Genomic DNA, 23089 nt, shown 5'->3' on the forward strand with positions numbered 1-23089 from the left:
GGCTGACCTGAGAGGCAGCTGTCATGAACGACCAAAGACCCCTGAAGTGCCTCACAGTATTTTATCAGACACTATAAAAACTCTGGGAAAGTATCTGGGTATTTTCACCTGAGTCTCAGTGTGCATTAACCCACTGAACTTAGTGTTTCACAGGCTTCCCACACTCATGACAGATCAGGATTGCAACCATCACTTCAACTGATGGACAGCAAAATTGCAACAATCAACTCTTGTCACAGAATTCAGAGGTGGTTGTATTTTTCCCATCTATTATTTACTTTATACTTTCTTACTCTTCTTCTTTCTATACTTATTTATATTTTCTTTTTCTGTCTTTCTTTCTTTTTCTTATATTATTATGTAAATTATATTTTTACTCTTTTATATTTCTACAGAAATTACCCATACCTCTTTTCCATTGCAAAAAAATTGTTCTAGAATAAACCCTACATTTATGCAAATATTTTTGAACACAAATTATCCAGGGTCATTTCACTCTAATCTCCCCAAGGGATCTAGTAACAAGAATCTGAGTTACCCTCTCCTTCAGGGACAGGTCATAACATACTGGTTTACTGCTATTTTCTCCACCTCCTCTCTTCAACTCTACCTAATATTCATTTATTGCAACTTACTTTGCCAGATATTCCTGGATTTTTTTCTATTTTAAAAATCAACCCAAATATTATACTTTACGTATGATCTAAACTTGCATTCACTATGAAATAAATTACTGAAAAATGTTAAAAGAACTTAGAAGTAACTTGAACAATGGAGTTTCACACTTCACATTATATGGTGACAAATCTCACTGAGTACTGAGGTAAAGAACTTCAAAAACATCTGCTAAACATAGACACAGGTAATGATAAACTAATCAAATGCTTTTGTGGATGATTGTCATCCAGCTTTACCTAAGAACAGACAAGCTGTCAAATCAAGGTAGTCATTGTTAGTATTCAGTCAAGAAAGACTCAAGAAAATAGTTCATTTGAATCTCTTTCATATAAATAATATCTTTTCTGCCAATTATTTGATCTGAATAACACATAAATAGAAATACATCAATCCTGGATTCACCTCTTTCACTGCCATGCAAATTTTCCTGTTAAATTTTTCAAGGAAACTGCAGTCTCCCTTCCCAATATTCATCAATTTACACAGAAACCCTTACAGTTACTGTTGGTGAAAGGAGAATAAGCCACATTAATGTATTTATAAAACTTGTTGTGCGCTTTTTCCTTAGTGAATGGTGATTTTCAGGTCTGTAGTTCTTGTAGTCTGTTTGAACTAATGTGAAGAACAGTTGTTTTCTTTGCGCTACAGTAGGGAATTGAACAGTCTACAAATATATGCAAATAAATATCCCTGTTCTGGGCAAGATTTCAGGCTGTTATGCTGCCTGAACTTACCTGATATCAAGGGCACACATAGTCTCTTTACAAAAGGATGTAAGGCACTGTTGTGTCAGTGTGTATGTCCTGTGGGGAATGTCTTTGACTCTTTAAATGTGAGAGTGTTAGGCACACAAGACAAAAGTAGGGGGAAAACACTAAAACCAAGCTACAGCACCTTATTGATTTGCATTCAATAGAGGAATTTATTACATTTTCCTTTGGAGTTTTTATTTACATTTTTTCTTCTCTTAAAGGGAAATGCACAAATACAGATTCTTAAAAATAGTAAAAAACCCATATTGAAATGGAATCCAAATAAACTATATTTATTATAGGTGGTCAGATAATTTTGTAAGACTTAATAAAATCAGGAGCCATTTCTTACTTCATGGCCACCCAGCACCTGATTTTACTAGAACCATAATGCCACAATAGTTAAAATAATAAACCAATGCAAAAAAACTCATTGCAAATAGCTTTATCTTGTAGTCTATAAGTTTTTGTTGGAAGAAAGATATTTATGCCTGTTCAAACTCTACTTTTTATGCCTGTTCAAACTCTACTTTTGCTCAGGAGTAAGTTGGGCTATTGTGTGTTCTTTAGCTTGGCTGCTCAAATGACTATGTCCACAACTTTAATGGTGATATTCTTTATACACATGAAACCTCTCTATGGCAAAATCTTTTTTTTTCTTTGTAACTTATGACTTCTAAAAGATGTGAAATGATTTAATCAAATAGATAGAAGGAAAGATAGGGGAGAAATCTGATAAGCATGAAATCCAATGTACGATGTAATTTTCCACCAATTTAGTGTCTACCTTCCAAAGATATAGCTGGGTAGAGGCTGGGGTTGAAAATAATTAGTTTTTGTTTTCTGTTGTTTGCAGGGTGAATTGGGACACAGTCTGAACAAATTATGTTTCTTGTAAAACTGTATTAAAGCAATATCTAGAAGAAAATTGTGGAAAGGCAAAACATTTTGCTATTGGTACCCAGGTCTCAGGAATTTACAGTTGAAAATATTAATGATTTTTACATTATTCTTAACTCCAAGAGATGAATTCCTTCATCCTTCATCTCAGTCTTTACTGAGAAATTAAACAGCAAACTGTGACTTTTTAAGTCATATATTAATGCAATTTTATAGTTTTATTTTGAGACAAACTTTCATTTCAGTTTTGTTATTTTTCTCCCCAAGATCTGCAAGCCAGATCTTAATAATTATAGGAAATTTGTGGAGAAAATGTGTAAAGCATTATCAGTTCTCTTTTTTTTTTTTCCCTTTTAATGGAGAAACTGGTCTTGTGTAGTCTTGGCTAGTGTCACAACAGAGTGAAATAAATAAGAACACAGTGGTATTACTAGGACAGAGAAGAGGAAATTTATATCCTCTGAGTTATGTAAACAATGCAATATTTTTTTAAAAAAGAAAAGCATATTTTTCTCTGTTAATTTTCATAATTTCAGAAGCATATACAGAATCCTTTTCATCCTTGTACTTGTTCTTCTATCTAAAAAGCAGTTTTCATTTTAAAGAAATGAGTCCTAAATTAAAGACAGCCTCAAAATAGTGCTGACCTGCCTCCTGCTGCTGACCAAGAAAGGTATATGTGAGGCACCACATGTGGTAGAGAAAATTCTGCATTATGGCTGGATTGGAGGAGCGGCAGTGACAGGGACAGTATCAGAACACTGAGTATTACTGTTGCTATTTTATTGCTTTGTGTTTGTCTCTTGATGTTTGTCTAGTGCTGAAAGAAGATAGGGACAATTGAAGTGACGTGACCTATCACCTCATATGTGCTGTGACAGTTCTCTCTGTGTGCTATGGACCCAATCGGTCCCTGGGTAGTATAACATAATTTCAATTGATTTTGCTGGGAGTTGAACTGAGGCAAGTAAGGGCAAAATTTTGTATTTTGGCAACCTTGGTTCTGTGCTTGAACATTGCAAAGGCAAATAAGGGTCTGTGTGATTCCATTCCTTCTGAGTAAACTACTGTTTGAAAAAGATTAAAAAACCAGAAACTGCTGCAATGTCATTATCAGTTTGAAGCCCCAGTTTGTGTCACTGTAAAAAGCAGGGGAACATAAGCCAAGTTTTTGAAAATGTCAAGAATTATCTCTGCTTTGTCAGATTTGAGAGAGGCATCATGGGGCTTAATTAGACATCACGCAATAGAAAATGCAGGGGTGTTAGTCAGTAGTGAGTGTCTTTCACAGAGATATAAACATTCATGCTGCTACATTATTCGACATCTTTCCAGTGAGCTTGTGAACGACCTAAAATATAAAGGAAGATTATTCTGCTATGAAATGTCAGGCTCGTGCTCAGGTGTAATTTCTTCCCTATTTGTTTCAAACAGGTCTCTCCAAATATACTTAAAAGTCAACTACAGTGATTAGGATTTTAAAATATTGAGCCAGAAATTTTATAACTAGTTTTTTTTGTTACTGGAAAACTTAAAAATACACTATAATTGCAACATTTTTTTTCCTTTGTTAAGCTTTAAATTTGTAGGCATTTGAAAGTATTGCATTCACAGAATTCAGATGTTCTTTCCTAAAAAGGTATGTGCATGAACTTCAAAAAAGTCCCAATACAATTAAATACGATATGTTTTCAGTCCCATGAGTTTTGGGTATATTTTTAAAGAAACTTAGCTTCAGAAAAATGTCATCTCTGAAAATTAGATGAAATACTAAATTTTAGGAAGTCAGTAAGTCCAAGATAAGCACTGGTACCAGTTTTTTGTACATAATTTCTGATTTTTTTTTCCTCTTCCAAATTATTAGAGCTTTAGTTCATACCAGATGCCTGAAATTTAAATAATTCCAAAGGAGACATGCATACCTAAACATGTTGTATTATTTGGCTGTTAATCGAAGGTAACAAAAGATGTTTGTAAAATGCCACCTATGATTCATGGTTATAATACACTTCCTGTGATGCTTGAATGGATACTAAACTGTGATAGAGTGGACAGATTATAATAAGATGCACAGTGAGTAAGCTGTTAATATTTTTGCAATTATCATAGAAATAATAATTAAAAAAATAAGCAGTGGGATTGTATTGATGTAAAACTATGATGTGAAAGAAGCATTTCATAGCACTTGAAAATGTCTATCCCCTTCACTTGCATTGGTTTACAGAACAATTCCTTTTTTTCTGTGTATTAGCAGTTGCTATTTCAAGTACTCTTTGTTCAGTTTATGAGATTTTTTTTTCTTAGTTATGCTGCTCGAGTCTGATGTCACACTTTTTTATTTACCAGGTTGGTGTAATAAAAATATCTTGTACCTTCACTGATATCTAGGGACAAGAACAGTCTTAAAAGAGTATAGTTGTCAGATGAAAGAGTGGGTGCCTTGAGTCCTTTATGTTTGATCAGTCTGCCAATGTCCCAGGAAAGCCGAGACCCTTGTGCCTGACCAGTCTGTCAGTGTCCCATAATGGGGACTCCACCGGACAAGCTGCTGGATCAGAAGGTTGTTTAGGGACATAAAGCAATATAGAGATAAGTTCAAATCACCAGCAAAAACTAGCTTGTGATAATAATTTAGTGCATGTAAAGTCCTTACCAGTAGACATTCCCATGGGGTAGAAGGTTCAGCCCATTGACTGATCCCAGAAGTTATGATGGAGGCTTTGCTAACTTCTCTCCATCTCTAACTCACTTTTATACTATTTCTTTACATTTCGGTAGAACTTCAGTGATTCTAGTCGTACACACTTTTGTTACTGATTGCTGTAAAATTATCTTTTTTGCTCTTAAAGATTTAGTCAATGAAATTTGGAGCACTTGCTCAGTGGGGGGTGGTCATACCTTGGGGGTGGGTAACTTTGGGATGGAGCTGTGTGTTAATATTACAATGAGATTCTAATGAACCAAGTTCATCCAAGGAGGGCAATTTCACCACAGTCACAGGTTCAATGGGGAGACATCTTCTCCTCTCACTTCAGTTAACAGCTGCCAAGAGATTTATCCACTACATGGTACTCTCAACTTCCTATCCCTGCAAGGATTACTACTGACTCTGGCCATGGTGTCTTCATTCTGCTCCTCTCTCCATGTCATTCCTCTCAGCATGCTTAAGATGCAGGATATGTTGTTTGGGGAGCTACCATGGAACAGATTCCGTACATGCCAGCTGCATTCCATCTAGGAAGGAACAACTGCATTTCACCCAATTATTTTTGTACTGGTATAACTTCTGTTAGAATGGGACTATAACTTACCATTTTCTCAATCTTATTGCTAGTTGTCTTCCTACAGCAGTATTCTTAAGATTGATTAGAGAATTAGTAAATCTTTTCCCCTAGGCTTCCCTTGATGTATGAATATATAAATAATAGAAATATAGAAATTTATAATGATGGACAGAGTTTCAACTCTATAGAGTTGACATGACAGTGTCTGTTGTCATCTACTTCTGGGTTAGTAAACACTAAATTAGTACTTCCAAGAACCTGGAAAACTACAGTTTAAACATGGTTTTATTATTTTAGACCTATCCAACAGAGAATGCAGTTATGTATTAATTATGAAAATATTTTTACTAATGTAACATTCTATCACATTTTGCCATCAAAACAGCAAGAACTGTAACTGAATCCATTCAAAATAGTTGAACATAAATTTCATTTGGTTTTATTCCTTGTTTTGAAATTACAGAGGTATACTTTAGCCTAGTTAGAGTTTTGCTATGGTAAAAATAGAAAAAGCACCATCACTCCAACATGCACAAGTTTTTCTTTTGCTGGCTCATTAGAGGGAATATCTGCTCAGTGATTCTGTCTCTAATTGTTTACACCTTTTACACATCTATTGCATGTGGAGAAATCCCTAGCTTTTATCTTAAGGATAAATTATGCTTTTAAAAATAAAAAATGTCATCTTATTATTTTCTTTTATTAGGGTTGAAAAAAACAATAGCAAAACAAAACCAATTAAAAAAATGCATATAAAATAAAAGAAACCCAAAACAACAACAAAAAACAAACAAACAAACAAAAAACCCCAAAAAAATCCCAGAAGAAAACCACCAACCAAACAAACCTGAACATCTTTAACAATTAACTTCATAACAACTGCATTTTTTTCACTAATTTTCCAAATAATGTGCTACATTGTAACCTGTCACATTAAATTATATCCATCATGTAGCACTATAGCACCTGACTTGACATAAAGGAATGTGAAGGCAAGTGTTATACATGAAGAGAAGAAAAGGGTTTTATAAGTGCCGAGGACACATTTATGGGTTTGTATACTCTTACTTATCTCAAATTAACATGTAGAAGCCACATTTTTCTCCCATTAAGTGTTTGACTTAAACCCCCTGTACCAAAACCTTTTGAGTGCAGAAGAAAGCTGTGTCCTTAGCTTACCCTGCCACCCTAAAACACATTGCTGTGTCTGTTATGTAATATCAGTCATCCAAAGACTTCTATGTTAACATTTGAGTGATGTGAAGGTATTTTAATTCTGGAGGGAAAAAAAAGGACTTTTTTTCCCCCACGTTTTATCATCTAGGCTTCTTGTGTGTGTGTGTGTGTACTTAAAAACTGGCTGATTTTTCAGCCACAAACAAAGCTTGTGAGTCTCAGAACTACTTTTAAATTATTTACAGTCTCCATTATTTGTTATAATGCTATATTATTTGTAATAGTAAATTAGCAGAATAATTTGTGTCCAAAGGATTCAAAACTCCAAAAGTCAGCTAGCCCCATTTCTTCAAAACAGTGTTAAATTCAGCGTTAGATGTGGTTGTATGACCTTGTATTTTTGTTTCATGTCTAAGCATTGTATTACCATAGTTGGAAACTGTAATGCAGATCATGTAACAATATCCAAACTTTTCACTTTATAATGGGTCCTTTCTCTTTTTTTCTAATATAGGAGCTTTTATTTTTGGTTTGTGTAACATCAGCAAAATTGTAGGCTTAAGCAAATAATGTATTAATAACATGGACAATAAAAATTATCTTAAAAATTGCCCATGAAAGTAATGTATTGTGTTGTCAAAAAGTAACAGTTTAGTTTATATGCAATGACTAAAATTAATGTCAACTGTGGATCAAATTGATATTGACTCTGATTTTGTTCCTAGGATTCTATTGTTTAGGATCCCTTGAGAACTGTTCCCATTCATTGGTAAGGCTGAAGGAAAGTACCTCAGAAAGCCAGCCAAAGGCTTTTATTTTAGCAGTGCAGGACATAGAGTCCCTGCCTTACTTAAAATGCAGCTTACATGGCCAGATAGTGTCAGCATCTATTTTAGTATTTAATCCTACTAATCCGTAGGAAATATTGTTCATCTTTTCATCTGTGTTTTCTGCACTACAGAACTATGAATTGGAAGAGTTCTCAGGAGGCTATGTAGTTCAGCCTCTACTGAAGCCAAAGAGCAGGACTCTTGAATAGTTACCACGTTAGGTTACCCATGGTTTTCCATAGCTGACTCTTGAAAATCTTCCAAAGATGGAGATTTAGCAACTTCTCTGTGTGATCTGATTCAGTGCTGTACAAAAGCTTTTCCTAATGCTGTGTTGATGTTAAAAGTCACAGCTTGTAGCAGGTGCTCCTTGTTTTACAATTTGTCATTGCCAAGAGTTTTACAGTTATGATTAGAGATGTTCAAGGAGTTTTAGGCTTATTCTCCTCTTAACCTGCTTTTCAACAGACTGCGAAAACGCAGTGCTGTCAATTTCTCCATCAGGCAGGTATTTCACTATCTTGCTTGTCTTACACTAAATACTTCACAGTATCCCAGCATTTCCCTTGAACTGAGACACAAAATTGAACACTTATTCCAAGTGCAGCCTTACTGGGATTGAGTTAAAAATAATAATTTACCTCTACCAGCTGACCACAGCTTTTCTGATGAAGTCCCGTGTGGCATTTGTTTGCCACAGTTTGATCGTACTTGACCTGTTGTTCACTGTATCACCCAAATAATTTTCAAGCTGGCTGGTACTGAGCCAACTGCTTTCCAGTCTGTATCAGCACATGGGTTTATTCTGTCCCAGGTACATAGTTCTGCACTTTGCTGAACTTCATGAGATTTCTCTTAGCCAAATCCTCAGTCTTGCAGTCAGTCGTATCAGCAAGCTCTTTTAATATCCTCTGAATCCCTTCCAGTCTCATGTATTATTTCTATATTTGTGTGCTCTAGGATACATTTAAAAAACCCGAGGACAAGTATAAACATAAAGTAGGGGTTTCAGAGTGTGAGTAATACCTCTGTTTTCTCATCAATAGGTAATATCTTTTCACTTGCCTTGGTCTCACAGATTCCTCCTGTGAGCTACCAACTCAAATTTTATGCTTTGATCCTCATCTGGTACTCATGAATAAACAGGTCCAGGCAATATTAGTTTCATATATGAACCACTAGAAAAGTTTCATTCTTCATGGATAATGCAAACCCCAAAACAGACTGAAGCAGATACATGTGTGTATTGGTGTGTATTTATTTTTAAATTTTTCTTTCTTTTTCACTTTCTTTGCACAAGTGCTATAGACTTTCCCTGTTGAAAATCCAAAGGCAAAACATTTTCATTAAGTAGTTTTGACTAGCCAAGAATTCCGAAGTGTAGAGAGAGCAGACACAGTCTGGAAATGCTATCAGATTTATTTAATTTTTAATCATAATATGAGAATTGAATCTATAAAAATACTGCGGCTTCAGAAGAAGAAAATAAGTGTACATAGGTTTCTGTGAATAGAGGAAAGATTGCTGAAATCCTTTCTGATTTGTATTTGTGGTACATATAGCAAAGACAGTCATTATCAAACTCTAAAATATGACAGTGTATTTTCTTAGTATAACAAGGAGAGTCAAAATATTACAAATGACTAGTAAAAAATATATTAAAGAATCCATAAATGTTGTGTTCTTAAAGTCGCTTTCTATCTATACACAGTATAGTTATGACACAGTATCCCTGAAAAATACATATATGAGCCTTATAATTAGCAATACAGTAAATTGAGTTTATTCATTATTAAATAAACAAATGTGTATTTTTGATGTGTCACAGATTATGCGGTTATGTAGATACATTTTCTCCCAGGGAACCAGTTCCTTGTGCCCTTATTATCACTATATCTATTTCACATAATCTGAAATATTTCCCATCTATAACAATAAGTCCATCCTTTTGTGAGACTTTTTTGTTGTTTTTGGTGTTTCTTTATTAACCTCAAATAAATTCACAAGTGAAAAAAGAATGACAGGACTAAGCAGACTTTTCTTCTCAATGAAACCAAATTTTTACTTATGTTGCACTATTTTTATCCTTCTAGAAATTTGGCTTGGTAAAGTTCTGTTAGCAAGACAGATACAAAATTTTCATGCCAGGTTTGATTAAAATTGTTGTGAGTTAATAAATTGTCATGTAATATTTTGAAAAATTCTGATTGACATATTATATATAATTTTCACTTACCGCCTGATAACTTTAGTGATCCAGAGGAATGTGTTAGTCTTTCTACAATTTGATGTACAATTGATTTTCCCATTCCCTCATACCATTCCCTTAGGAAAAGCATTATGTGAAATGAGAAAACAGAAAGAGGAATGTTTTTTATCATATTGTGAAAAAAAAAAAAAAAAGTGACCATTATTGTTTTGAGAAAAAATAGAGAATTAACATATATTTGAAAGACATTCATTACCTGTAAATACTTCGACAATATGGGATTATAACTGAGGGAATGTTCTGATAACTCAGCGAAAGTCCATTGGGTTCACTTTTTAATGTTGCTGATGTTCTTATAACACAGCAATTGCTATTTCTAGTATGGGTTGTTAAAACAAGTAATTATGCATAATGAAATATTATCATAGTTCAAATATTCAATAACAAATGATGCAAAGTAAAAAATAATGTGGTTTTTTTTTTTTGGGAAAACTGTATCAATGAGTCTGATTTAGGGTTTTGTATTTGGTCTTTTCACCTTTATTTAAAATATCTTTATTAATAGTGTGAAAATATGGAGAGTGATGAGGTAGGTATATTTGCAGATTATTTATTTAACTTCAAAGAGATGTTCATTCAAGATAAGAGAAATTGGTGGGAGGGTATTAGGTAACCAAGGTAGCTGAAACAAACGGTAAATTAAACATAATACAATACATTAAAATTGTAGGGCAAGATAGCTTAGAACTGATATCAATAATATAATTTCTGTTCTTTTAAGCAATATATATCAACTTAAAAAATCCACAACTGTATTTGTGTAATTTCTAGTGGTACAGAACTTAAGGAGCATTTCAGCTTAACATATTGATATATTAAAAGAAAAAGGTAAGCTTTTAATATGCATGAGAAAAGGGATAACAAAGAATAGAAAAGATGTCATTATGCTTTAAACGCCTCTTCTTGAATGCTATGCAATACTGTCTGTCCTGTATCTTAAAGGATATTACAGAATAAAAAGATGTTCAGCTATGTGTAATGCAATAATGAAATTTGTAAAAAATTGTTGAAAGAAACAAAAAAACTACTGCAAAAGAGGAATGAGAAACATTCTAATAGTATTTTTTTCTGATTTATGTTATGTATCACTTATTTTCACATGCCAAACTCTACATGGCCCTGGACAAAAGGAAAAAAAGACAGTAAATTTAAATTAAATGTTATGGAATCCAGAAATACTTTTATGTTTACAGTTGTTTTATTTATGTATATGTAAATGGTTTATGCAGCTCAAAAAAGCAGGACATGATTTAGGTCAAATATTAAGGAGGTTTTTAAAAAAGAAATAGTGGCATTGACAACATATTTAATTTCGCTTAATAAATTATAAGCCATTGAGAATTTCAATCTAAAGATTAAAGTATGCTTTCTTTTAGATTGAATAACCCTAGATCTGCCTCTTGTTGGTTTCTTATATCATCCTCTGACGAGACAGGATATTGAACTAAATAACTCTTGGACACATTCCAAAGTATTGGTTCTCTCTTTTGCTCAGTGCACCATGTGTTTATAGTAAAGCTCTATTAATACCAACCTAAATGCAGGTTCCCTGTAGTGATGCACAGTCCTCATTTCCAAAACTGAGAAGGGAAAAAGAGATGGGAATGAAGCCAAGGACATTACTGATTAAGAGAAATAGGTGATAGAAGAATTTATGCAGATGGTAGATATATACAATTTATCGGTATAAGCCCAGGCAGGAGAACAGTATGGGAGGTTCAATTTTGATTTGCCTTGATCTGGTCTTCAGTTTAAATACTTAATAACAAAAGTACTACTCTCGGAATTTTGAATCATATTTGCTTCCTTCTATGCGGAAAAGAGAAGGTACTATGTCTAAGACTCAGATTGTGAAAACTTTAGGAAAAAAAGCTAATTCATGGCCCAAAATTAATTTAGTTGTACATGTCGCAAGTATTTTCCATTTCATGAAAAGCAGCTTGCTTGAACTCTTCTTATTTTAAGTGTTTTGCCAAAGTCAGTTCCCAAAGTTGCACTGTTCAGCAGGTAGAATTTATCATCCTTAAATTGTTCTTCTATCTGATACATCAGATAGACTTATGTGCATTTCATATATTTTCAGAACATACTGTATTGACAGCTTTATAGTTCAGACTGTTAAAGGCCTTTGTTGTTCAGGGTCTGGCACAAACTCAGATTCTCAAATACATTCATGCACATTTCTAATCAACCACTCTAATTGCATTGCTAATAGCTGCCATTGAATTCGGTATCCTCTGAATTTTAATTTTCATACTTATTCTGCTGTAAGCTTTCTGGTCACTATGAAGGTAAACAATTAGGAGATTATCTGCCTGTTACCCAGCCGTCAGCATGTGCTGAAGAGACACTGTCCTCATAACAAGGGAATAGTTTCATCCTTCATGCACAGTTAAGAAATTGCAGCTGACTTGACTGCATTTGGGGCTCAGTGTTTAAAGAGCCCATTAAATCATTAAATTTCTTTCTGGGTATAAGTTTTTTTTTTAATAACATGATTACAAGGACCAATGGCCAAGAATATCTGTCCTATTGTGGCTATCCCAATACTGAAACAAATCTCTGCCAGAAGTTGGTGGATGGAGACTTCCAATTTCATAGCAGGCCTAAGACCAAAGTATGCATTTCCACCCTTTTTTTTCCTAGGACATTTTGTTCTTTTAACCATCTCCCAATATTTAATTGCAAATAAATTTTTCTTTTCATAGGCAAAATATTTGGGTTCTCCAAAGTGCTAAGATAAGCATTTTTGATAGAAAATTGCTAGGCCTGAAAGTAATAAAAATGTTACCGGGTGTAACACAGATAATTTGTTTCATTATACAACATTGTAATTTACATTATACAACACTATAATTTGTTCCATTAAAAAAAAATTAGTTTCCTGATCTTAGTAGTAGCATCTTCTCCCTGTTCTTCATGTCCCTTAGCTTCATCCTTCAGAAAATTCTGTGTGTAACTGGTAGGAATCCATGTAACTGCATAAATTTCTATTTTCCTTAAAGATTCCAAACGCCATATTATGCACCAGGTTACCTAGTAGTTTACCAGCATATCTGGCTAATTTGTACACCAGATTTGTGTACAAATCAGCTAATTTGTGCTCCAAATTATTCTAATGCAAATTCTGTGAATTTCATCAAGTCTGATTTAATCCCTAGCTGTCTTCATTTTATTCTGAGCCAAAATGACCTTAGTTCTCTTCTCTAGGACCTGACGTGTCTTAAAAGCACTCAAATCACAGGAAACTTGATGTCATGGCTTTATTAGTGTTTACCTTGTGAAAGTTGATGTTTTCTGGTGCATTGAGAAAGGGACCCTCCCCCTCCCCCCCTCCCACACACACACACTTAATGTATGTTTTTGTGAAGTTCTGATTATTGTTTTCAAGACTTTTAAGGACAGGGTAATTTTCTTTTCATTATGGTATGGAAGACAAAGAAGATGAAAGAGAATCTACTGTTCCACTACCTTGTATCACAAGCCTTTTTTTTTTCTCTGTTCGTTCATTCTTACAGATGCTCTTTTTTATTATTATTTGTTTGATTAAATAGCCTTCTATATGGAACAGGAGGGAAAAACACATTTCACTGAGATTTAGCCATCCATGTGATTTAATTTCCTAACTTTGCTAGGCAAAGTTTGGGAAATAGTCATCTTTTTTGTTTTTAAAGGGAAAAAAAAAAGATAGGCCTTTAATGCAAAATGCAAAGATTTATTAAAAACAGATGAAAAAGAAAATGCTTTCTATTTGGAAAGTACTTGAAGTTCTTAGTTAGATCTCTATTATGGAAAAATTTAGGGGAACTATAGATTTAAAAAAGTTTCTTAATTTTTGACATACTCAGTACTTCCATGTTCAAATTAATATTTTCTGTTAAAAGGCAGTGAGCAGAACACAAAAACTTGAAATACCCTGACATGGCCAGTACAATACATGTCACCTCTTGAGAACTATAATTTCTGACTCTGAGAGAAGTTTATCAATGCAAGTAATGTAATAGGCAGCACTGAAATACTATCACCACATTATAAGCTTACACATCTCACCAATTCCAGGACAACCTCTAATTCTAATGCTGACTTTGGTAAATAAAATTGAAACATCATGCTCTTATGTAGAACCCCCTCTGGTTTTGTCCAGAATCTTATTGATGACACTGTGGAAGCTACCTGCTAAGAGAAAGTTATATAGCTGAGCCTTTAACTTAATAAATGGTGCACAATAATCTAGGTTGCCAGACATCTATAACCAAAGATTCATTAAGTCAAGCTAATTAAATAAAAACAGTAAGCCAAAAAATAAAGATGAGAGTCATGACCTGTAATAACTTCAAGTCCTTTGTATGACACAGAATTAATCTTTAATCATGCCTAATGGCTGCCTGCATATTTAATGCTTGCTACTGTTACTATCCTGCCCAAAGGGAATCTTCAGTTTCTTTCCATCTTTCCTTAGTTCTTTTGGGAATATGTGTTAATTACTCTTATAGAGAAACAATAGTGCAGATTATCTGAGTTTATCCGTTTTTGTCTCTTTTTTTTTTTCCTTCATAACTCTCAGAACTGCAAGTCCACATCAACTTTTAGTTGTGTCCTCTGTGGGATCACATTTAGGAATAACCTCAAGAGTTCCAAAAGCATAAGTTGCTTTAAATTTGGGAGAATAAAAGTGACAGTTTGATACATATTTCAGGTCAAATTGAATTTCTTGCTGAAATGTCTAAGTTGGCAAAACTGGCACAGGATATCAAATGTGCTTTGATACTCTAACAGATGTTTTTTAATAATCTTAGGGGAAATTAAGAATTTTTTTTGCCAATCTTTTTTTTCTCCTGCTCTGAGCAGGAGGAGCTTAACCATCAGTTTTTATGTTCATTTTTACATTTATTCAGTTCTTTGATTCTGCTTAGTTCTAGAAGGAGAAATGTGTTTCTCTTAGAGTTGTAGATCCCTGTAAGGGAGATTATGCCCTGTCACATTTTCATAGGCTTTCACACTGTCAGTGAAATTTCTATTCTAAGCTCACAGAACACTTCACTGCTGCAGAAAAAGATATGAATCATGAACATGGTTTAACTAGACTTCTGCCTTTCCAGGGTAACATACATTTAAAGAAACTGTGATAAAGTTGTCCTTTACTGCAATCAGTGCCACCTTTTGAAGGGCTGCTATTTTCAAGGAAAAAAAAAAAAGTTCTAGGGAGCTAGCAGAAGAGGTTAGCTACTTTCAGTTACCAGAAAAAGAATCCCAAACAAACCAAACTTCTGAATTTTCATTGCCAAGCACCTGTGGCCATAAACCTTCTACTATATCCTCTTGCTTATGTCATTTGCCATTCAGATATTTATCTTCAGCTCAGTCTCTCCAGGAACCTTTGTCTATCTGTCTGAAATCAGCTAAGCATACTTTTATGTGTGGTGATGTTTTTTTTCTTCCAAGCAAGAAGGCACTTCAACAATAAATAAATTCCATTATCATCTAATTCTGTAAATCACTGAAGTATGTGCTTAGTGTTCCGTGTCTTGTGGACTTCACATATCAGATATCCAGCCAATGTAAATTAGCATAATTTCACTCATAACTAAAGTCACTTTGATTTACACCAGCTTTAGAATTGACTTAGCCTCAGTATCGAGACCTGCAGGTGGTTCCTGAAGAGACTTACATTTATTACTTCTAAAGCATAAGAGTTCAGTACTCTTTGATCAAGTTCTTTTAGATGCTGCATGTGTGAATAGCTAAAGTTTATATCCAATTTACTTATTTGAAGACAATTGATGTTACACGGGATTTCTGATTTAGCAGAGTGATACAAAATATGCTGAAAATACAACATGAATGTAATTTATGCTTAGCAAAATATAGCAATTGCAATATATAATTCAATCATAATGCCAATGTGGTTCTCATTATCAATCTCCATAATACACTCAATGAAGTGAGGTTTATATCTTGTGTAAACTCGTTTTTCATTTTTTCCTCTATTTTCAAATTGTCATGTATCTTCAGATATAGGAAGGTGAAGATCTAGCACCAGTTGAACCTTTGAATTCACCAGCTTTCTAGTTTTTATATTTAGTTATTTTCCCAAGTCATTATATTAACAGTCATAGGTTATTTAAATCCAGAAAGAAAAGCCTATTTTCTTATTTTAAAGGACAGAAACATGAGGCTATGTCTCAGCCCATTACAGAAAGACTGCAAAAGCACAACACCAGCAGAGTTAAACACAGATATGCATGACAAAGCTAAAACAGATTAAAAGATCTGCATATCATTTTGTATACGAAAAGAAAAAATATGCTCAGAGCATCCCCTTTCATTGTTTTAGAGTACTTACTGCTTTATCTGAGTGACTTATAGGTGCCCATTTTTTCAGGCAGTGCGAATAAATTGCCAATTGTATGAGCAACCACCTGATGTGTATGAGGAAAGTCAAAACATCCCAGTCATCCACCAGAAAACCAGGGATTGAACTGTTACTTTGGGTGAATATATAAATATTTTCATACCTCTGGTCTGAAAGAGGTATATACTTTCTGGTCTGAAAGATAGTCTTAAAAAAGACAAGAATGTTTAAGTACTAATGGTGAGTTATGGTGTCAACATATAAGGGATGTGGTGCAAGTCCTTAGCATGATCCTGTCATCCAGACACTAGTCATCCGCACAGGTGGAAAAGTAACTTCCATGGCTGAATTTGTCAAATTCAGTTTCAAGTCAGTTGATGCTATTTTTCAGACTGGAAGACTGATGCTTATTGCTGTCTGACCTCTCACTCTGGATGTCCAAGTACTCACAAATAGTGGCCATCACACACTCAGTATTTGCATAGATAAGCGCTGACCTTGTTCCTGTTTTTTCTTGCTATTTACTGAAGTGTGCCTGACTGGCTGAGTTTTTATCATTTCAACCAGTGCCAACTCTGTAAAGTTTAAAATATTTTATCAGCTCATAGCACTGAGAGCAATTATTTGCGTAATTTAACAAATACTTGTTGAGGTACCAAACTCCAGCTCCCTGGACATGGAGCAGTTGGAGCTCTGCATGGGGTCCTTCAGGGCAGAGTCTGGCAGCATTCATCCCACTCTGAAGTTGATGGAGCAGAGTTTGATGGCCACAGATGACTGACCTGGGGTCCTGGACAGGGTGCAGGGAGGTCCTTGGTGGTTTGGGCACAGTGAATCCTGTGAATACCCTCAGGGCCCTCACAATCCTTTTTCTAAGCCACTGCTTTCCTAGGCACCTAATTTATAAGTACAATGTTAATTGTATATTAGCTTTTACTTGCTCTATTAAAATACAACTTTTTCAATTCTGTAAAATTATTGTGTCCTTAGTGTTTATTACTCCATTAATCTTTGTATCATCTGTAAAACTCACTAATAAAAAAGCTACTTACTCAGTGAGTTGTGGTAAGTAAGTTACAAACCCTCTCAGCAGGACCACAATAGGTGCTGAGTCAATAGGCCAGCATTAGCAGAAAGAGAAGTACAGGGAGAAAAGAAAACCTTTCTCCTTCCTTTTGTGTTTCCAGTAAGATATTGTGCTGTGTTCACAGGGAGTGGAGTTCTTTGGACACAGATTCCTCTGTCAACTTTTGGAGCATTTAAGGACGTTGTGTTAAATGGAGACTGAAAGCAAGGTGCTCAGTGCTTGTAGTGCTGGGTGATGCCAATGCATGGCTGTGTTTTGAGGCAGTGAAGTGCTAAAAACCAGTGAGCTTGTGGGAGTGGTAAAGAGATGATTGATGATGATGATGATGATGATGATGATGATGATGATGATGATGATGATGATGATGATAATAATAAAACAGTGTCAAGGACCTCATTCTGTAAGTTTACAGTTCTGGATGACTCTACTTGCAAGGTCAAATTGTGACATGTTTTAACCATTGTGTATAATGATGTAGGAGAAGCTATATTTTAAATCATTAGCTAGAAAGTTTTATTATTTTCTGTTATTCTATGAACCCCTCTGTCACATGCCTAGCACCTGCTCACTGCAAGTTGCTCTTGTTTCCAGCACTTTTCAAAACCTATAGGGGTTTTGAAGGATGATAGGATTTCCTTTTTTCAGTTTTTTAAGCTATTAAAGCTGCTTTAAACTACTGGCCTTATTTGATAAGAAGTCCTGCTGTCACATGTTTTTGGCTTTTCTAAATCAAATAGAACACACAGAGATGAGCTGTACTGGGGGACTGAAAGAACAAACAGTTCTTCTTGTGAACTGAAATGACTGCTATGAAAATATGAGCATCTTCAAGACAATAAAGTGCTAGCAGTAGTGGAGCATTAAAATGGATGTGAATTTCTATAACTGCTTGCCTCTGTCTTTTTCTATTCTATCTCTTTGAAGGTAGATAGGAATGTAAGCACATAAAAGTGGGCTAAATTAATGAAAACCATGTGGAGTAGAATATCTGCATTTCTACTCACGTGTCATTGGGATGGAAAGCTTTATTTAAGTACACCTTTGTCTCTTACCTAGACAAGTAGGATAAGTCTAATGAGTGTGAGCAGACATTGCTTGTGTCTGTATAAACCCTATCAGTGCCTTTTGTCAGGCAGAAAAATTATGATAAAAAGGAAAGAAGATTAGCCTTTGACAGTGACAATTCTCTATAAAAGACTTAATAGTCATTGATGGTGTTTAATGTGTAACATACTGGATAACATTTACCTTTGTGATGAAACTTCATAAGGAAACAAAAGCATTGGCTTAGTGGGTTTTAGCTGTAGTTGGACATTATGTGCTACAGAAATCCCAGCAGAGCCTGCTGTTCAAAGAGTTCATTGTTATTCAGTTTGTTAACATGACAATGATCAAAGATATGCAGGCTAAACCACTCATTTATTCTAATTAAAATAACTGTTTCAATCTATTATAGGTTTTATCCTTATAGTGTGTATATCTACCACAAGAGTAATTGGTAGCCTTAAAGTGTTAGAGCAAATGGCATAGTGCATTCTGTCTCCAGGAGCACTGTAATTTGGTGCAGAATGATCAGCATTTTAAGAGCAGTCCAGTTTTTACTTCCACTTATAATAAAAGTGGTGGTCATTTACTGAGGAGTGGGCTTCTGGCAGCCATCTGGATAGCTTGATACTTTATTTTGTATTACAGTTGAAAACAATGACAATAACAATAACAAAAGGCACTAAACAGACTGCTGTATACCTACCTTAGGTTTATTTCATTCCAGAAAAGCATGCAAAGGCTGTCTTTATGTGATAATCCTATTGATTTATTCAAATCAAAACCAGCTCTGTGGTAGTTGGAGAAGTTAGTTGGTAGGATGCTGAATGCCTTCTTTGCTTTGGGCTTTACTGCTAAGACCAGCCTTCAGAAATCCCAGATCCTGGAGGCAATAGAGAAAGACAGACTTTCTTATGATTGAGGAGGATTGAGTTAGAGATCACTTAGGTAAACTTAACACCCACATATCCATGAGATGCACCCATGAGTGCTGAGGGAGATGGCTGATGTTATTGCTAAACCACTCTCAAGCATCTTTGAAAGGAAGGCCAGTGGTGTCCTGGGATGCATTAGGAAGAGTCTGGCCAGCACATCAGGGGAGGTGATCCTGTCCCTCTGTTCAGCCCTGGTGAGGCTACATCTGGAGTACTGTGTTGAGTTCTGGGCACCCCAGTTCAAGAAAGACAAGGAACTACTAGAGCAAGTCCAGAGCAGTGCTAAGAAGAGTTAAGAGACTGGGGCATCTGTCTAATGAGGTAAGACCAAGACAGATGGGAACATTTAGGCTAGAAAAGACTTAGATACGTTGATGTGATCTCATGAATTCATACAAATATTTTAAAGGGATAGGGATAGACTCTTCTCAGTTCTTCCCAGCAAGAGGACAAGGCTAATGAGCACAAACTTAAACACAGGAAGCTCCATTCAAATATAAGGAAAATCTTCTTTAATGGGAGGGTGACAGAGCCCTGGAACAGCCTGCCCTGTGACATTGTGGAGTCTCCTTCCATGGAGATATTCACAACCCTCTTGGACACAATCCTCTACAACTTGATGTATGTTAACCTGTTTTAGCAGGAAGATTGGACTAGTTATCCAATCCAACTAGGATCTCCAGATGCTCTTTCCAAGCCTAGCCATTCTGAGATTCTCTGATTCTGCATGTTGATTCTTGGTACATTTTATTGGTTGTATGTCATGTCCTGCAAATTAGTTGTATTTAATTTAAATTAACTGATCTTTTAGAATTGCAAAATAATTGTCTTCCTTACAGTGAGAGCGGTGCTGGCACTGAACTCTCTTCATCAGCAGTTTGAACATCATCAAAATATTCAACCAACTGATTAAAAATAAAAAACTGATGAATGTGTATATTCTTTTCCATTTTGTATCATCTCTTACACTACTCACATCTCAGAACCAACCTCAACAACTGTAATTAGATTTGAAAATTATAAGTTGAATCTGCCTTCTTTATGAACCTAAATTAAGTTGTATGATTAAAGTTTTTCACTGGTAAATGTTCTGCTGTTAAATCTTTTTTGGGGAGGACTACTGTTTTATCTTCTGTATCCAAATGACAGTGTTTGCATGGTGAAATGGATGAGGTATGATGTTAATCCTTTTACTGGAAAGTAGCAACTGAAACTACCACCACCATTGTGTAAGTTTTCTGCTACATAGCTTTCACTACACAGGAGCCAGACCAAGTACCCTCAGAGAGTCAATGTGACTCTTTCCAACTTGGAGTGAAAACAGCACTAGTATAGCATTTATGATCAGACAATAGTGCTGGGTGACACCTGAGCCTGCATCTTACCTAGGTGGGTGCATGCATTACCTAGGAAGTGCAGTTGGGCATCAGGCTCAGCTGGGAATTCATGCCATCTCCAGTGCATGAAGCAAAGCAGGAATACTCATACACTTGGACTGTGGACATAGCTGTGTAGCAACATTTACAAGCCAAGGTAGCTACAAGCAGATTTCTGACTGCTGCTGCCTGTAACTTGGGAAGTTGAGTCAATATCAAGGCATTACATCTGTACTCTGGAATTAAAATGTTCAGTTGGTGAATTAGGGTGCAGACTTGAGACAAATATTAAGCCACAGCCTATTTCCCATCCTTGGCTGCATCTGGGAATCAGACATGAGTAATAGTCATAACTGCGGTAACTGTTGTGATAGCTGTTGTGATAAGTGTGTCACAGTGACTGAATTGGAAGTATGAATTGCTTTATTGATCTTTGTTAATGCACTTTTTTCCCTCTATTTTTTTTCTTCTTTTAAACAAAGAGTTGATAATTCTTTCTCCTGAAAATGCTGGAAGAAAATGCTGGTTGATATTTTAATGTTCTGCTGAGACTATGTATCTTTCCTCAAAATAAATTGTCTAAATACCTGCCTAATACTAAATATAAACTACATTTGCACATATATAAAAGAAAGGTCAAAGCAGTTGCTTGCTGTATTTGTAGTAATGAGATTTGTAGGGGAAAAAAAAAGTGTGTCTAACAATATTGACAGTGTAAATTTCCCTTTATTTCTGAAATCTCAATTATGTTTTATTTATTCCTTTCCCTACTCTCTCAAACCCCACATAATTTTCTAATCACCTTAAGTGAATACTTACTTAAGAGAAAAGTATAAATAATACTTGTATTACATATATGAAGTACCACTGAGAACTGACTATACGGCAGAGATAAGCTGAGTTCCTTATTTTAGCTAATATTATGAAACAAGAAAGATTTTCTTTGTGATAGAGAATCTTGTTCCTCAAACATTATTTCTCTGTCCATATTCCTGCATAGAACATTGCTGCAAAATAGAATTTATATTCAATTTCCTCCTGCAGTGGCTTACCTCTCTCTTGTAGTTTTGTCACAACAGGTGGTGGAAAAAAAAAAAATAAACAACAACCAAATAAACATCAAAAGACAAGAAAATCCTGAAGATCTGAAAATAAGCCAGAATAAAAAGATAGGAATGTTATTTATTTTACAGTGTACTGTGATATAAATAAACAGTAAGAATGAAAAATGGGAGTAGGAGTAATATATTAAGTAAGGATAGGTACACTTTAAAAGCACTTCTTCTTTCTCTGAGAAGCAAATCAGTCTTACTTTTTCCTGACTTTTTCATTTTTTTCAGTTCTTCTCACCTTCCTTCGCCACACAAGCTTTCCACCCCATCAGTTAGACCAGCAGCTGAATCAGTTGTTGATTGAGATAAACATTAAGTGAGTGATTAAAATTTAGCAGTAAGCAGGAGCTCACTGGTTGGCCATTGAGAGATTAGTAGATAGAAATAGAAAATAAATCTCTTTAAATAATAATGAGAGAGAAAGTGTTTATAAGTCATTAAATTATAATTGGGAGATGCTTATGGTTTTATGGCTCCTGATGGCAGCTTGGAACATATAGTAAAAAAGGCAACACTGACACAGGGATGAAATGATGATGTCTGGCTCCAGATCAGAAGGCTGAAGGATAGCTTTATTAAAACTATACTATATTACATTAATATCCTATCTAAAGAGAGACTATCCTATTCTACATACATACTTCTTACTTACCTATCAACTCACTTCTAACTAACAAACTTGTGACTGCCTGCTGAGAGTCCAAGACACAGCTGGATCCAATTGGTCATTGAACCCAAACAACCTTCACTAGAATCCAATCAAGCAATCACTTCCAGACAATCTCCATACCAAATTCTACATGGGGAAAACAAAGGAGCAGATATAAAGATTGTTTTATCTTCTTCTCTGTGTGCTTCTCCTGAGAGACAGAATTATGTCTCTCTGTCCAGAGAATGTGAATGCCACAGGATCATATTATGCCACAGCAGCTCAGAACTGTCTAGCCTGAGGTCTTGCTTTAGCAGTTTCTCTACGTGATTTTGCACTATAACTCTTAAGATGTAATATTAGCTACACAGGTGTCAAAGAGAAAGGAGTAATGTAGATACAGAATATTATCAGCTGTGTTTTTCTTATATCACTGACTTGCCACTACTCAATCATCATGCTATCTCCCTTAAGCATATGAAAATCTTAGGCTCATATTTTATGTTCTAACTTACAAGAGTGTGGGTCAATGCAAATCAATTCTCAAAGGGTACAGTGTTCATATTCTGTACATTTTATTCTGGACTGGTTTTATATTCACATTTTAGATTGAATATTTGTTATTGGTTACAGTGTATTGGGAAT

The 23089-nt window shown here is 35.0% G+C and overlaps 1 protein-coding gene across 7 annotated transcripts in view; it reads left to right on the top strand.

Moving 5' to 3' along the window:
- Positions 1-23089, top strand: part of PCDH9 (protocadherin 9) — a 670991-nt gene that overhangs the window by 475926 nt on the left and 171976 nt on the right. For 3 of the 7 annotated variants that reach the window (XM_030286790.4, XM_072937257.1, XM_032751405.3), the window contains one exon: positions 1-23089. This exon is cut by the window's left edge and continues 40510 nt beyond it; it is cut by the window's right edge and continues 36137 nt beyond it. The exons of the other annotated variants lie outside the window; for them this stretch is intronic. The gene's annotated coding sequence lies outside the window, so the exon portion shown is untranslated. 7 annotated transcript variants of the gene reach the window in all.

Source organism: Taeniopygia guttata, chromosome 1, assembly GCF_048771995.1.
Source record: "Taeniopygia guttata chromosome 1, bTaeGut7.mat, whole genome shotgun sequence".
NCBI classification, from domain to species: Eukaryota; Metazoa; Chordata; class Aves; order Passeriformes; family Estrildidae; genus Taeniopygia; species Taeniopygia guttata.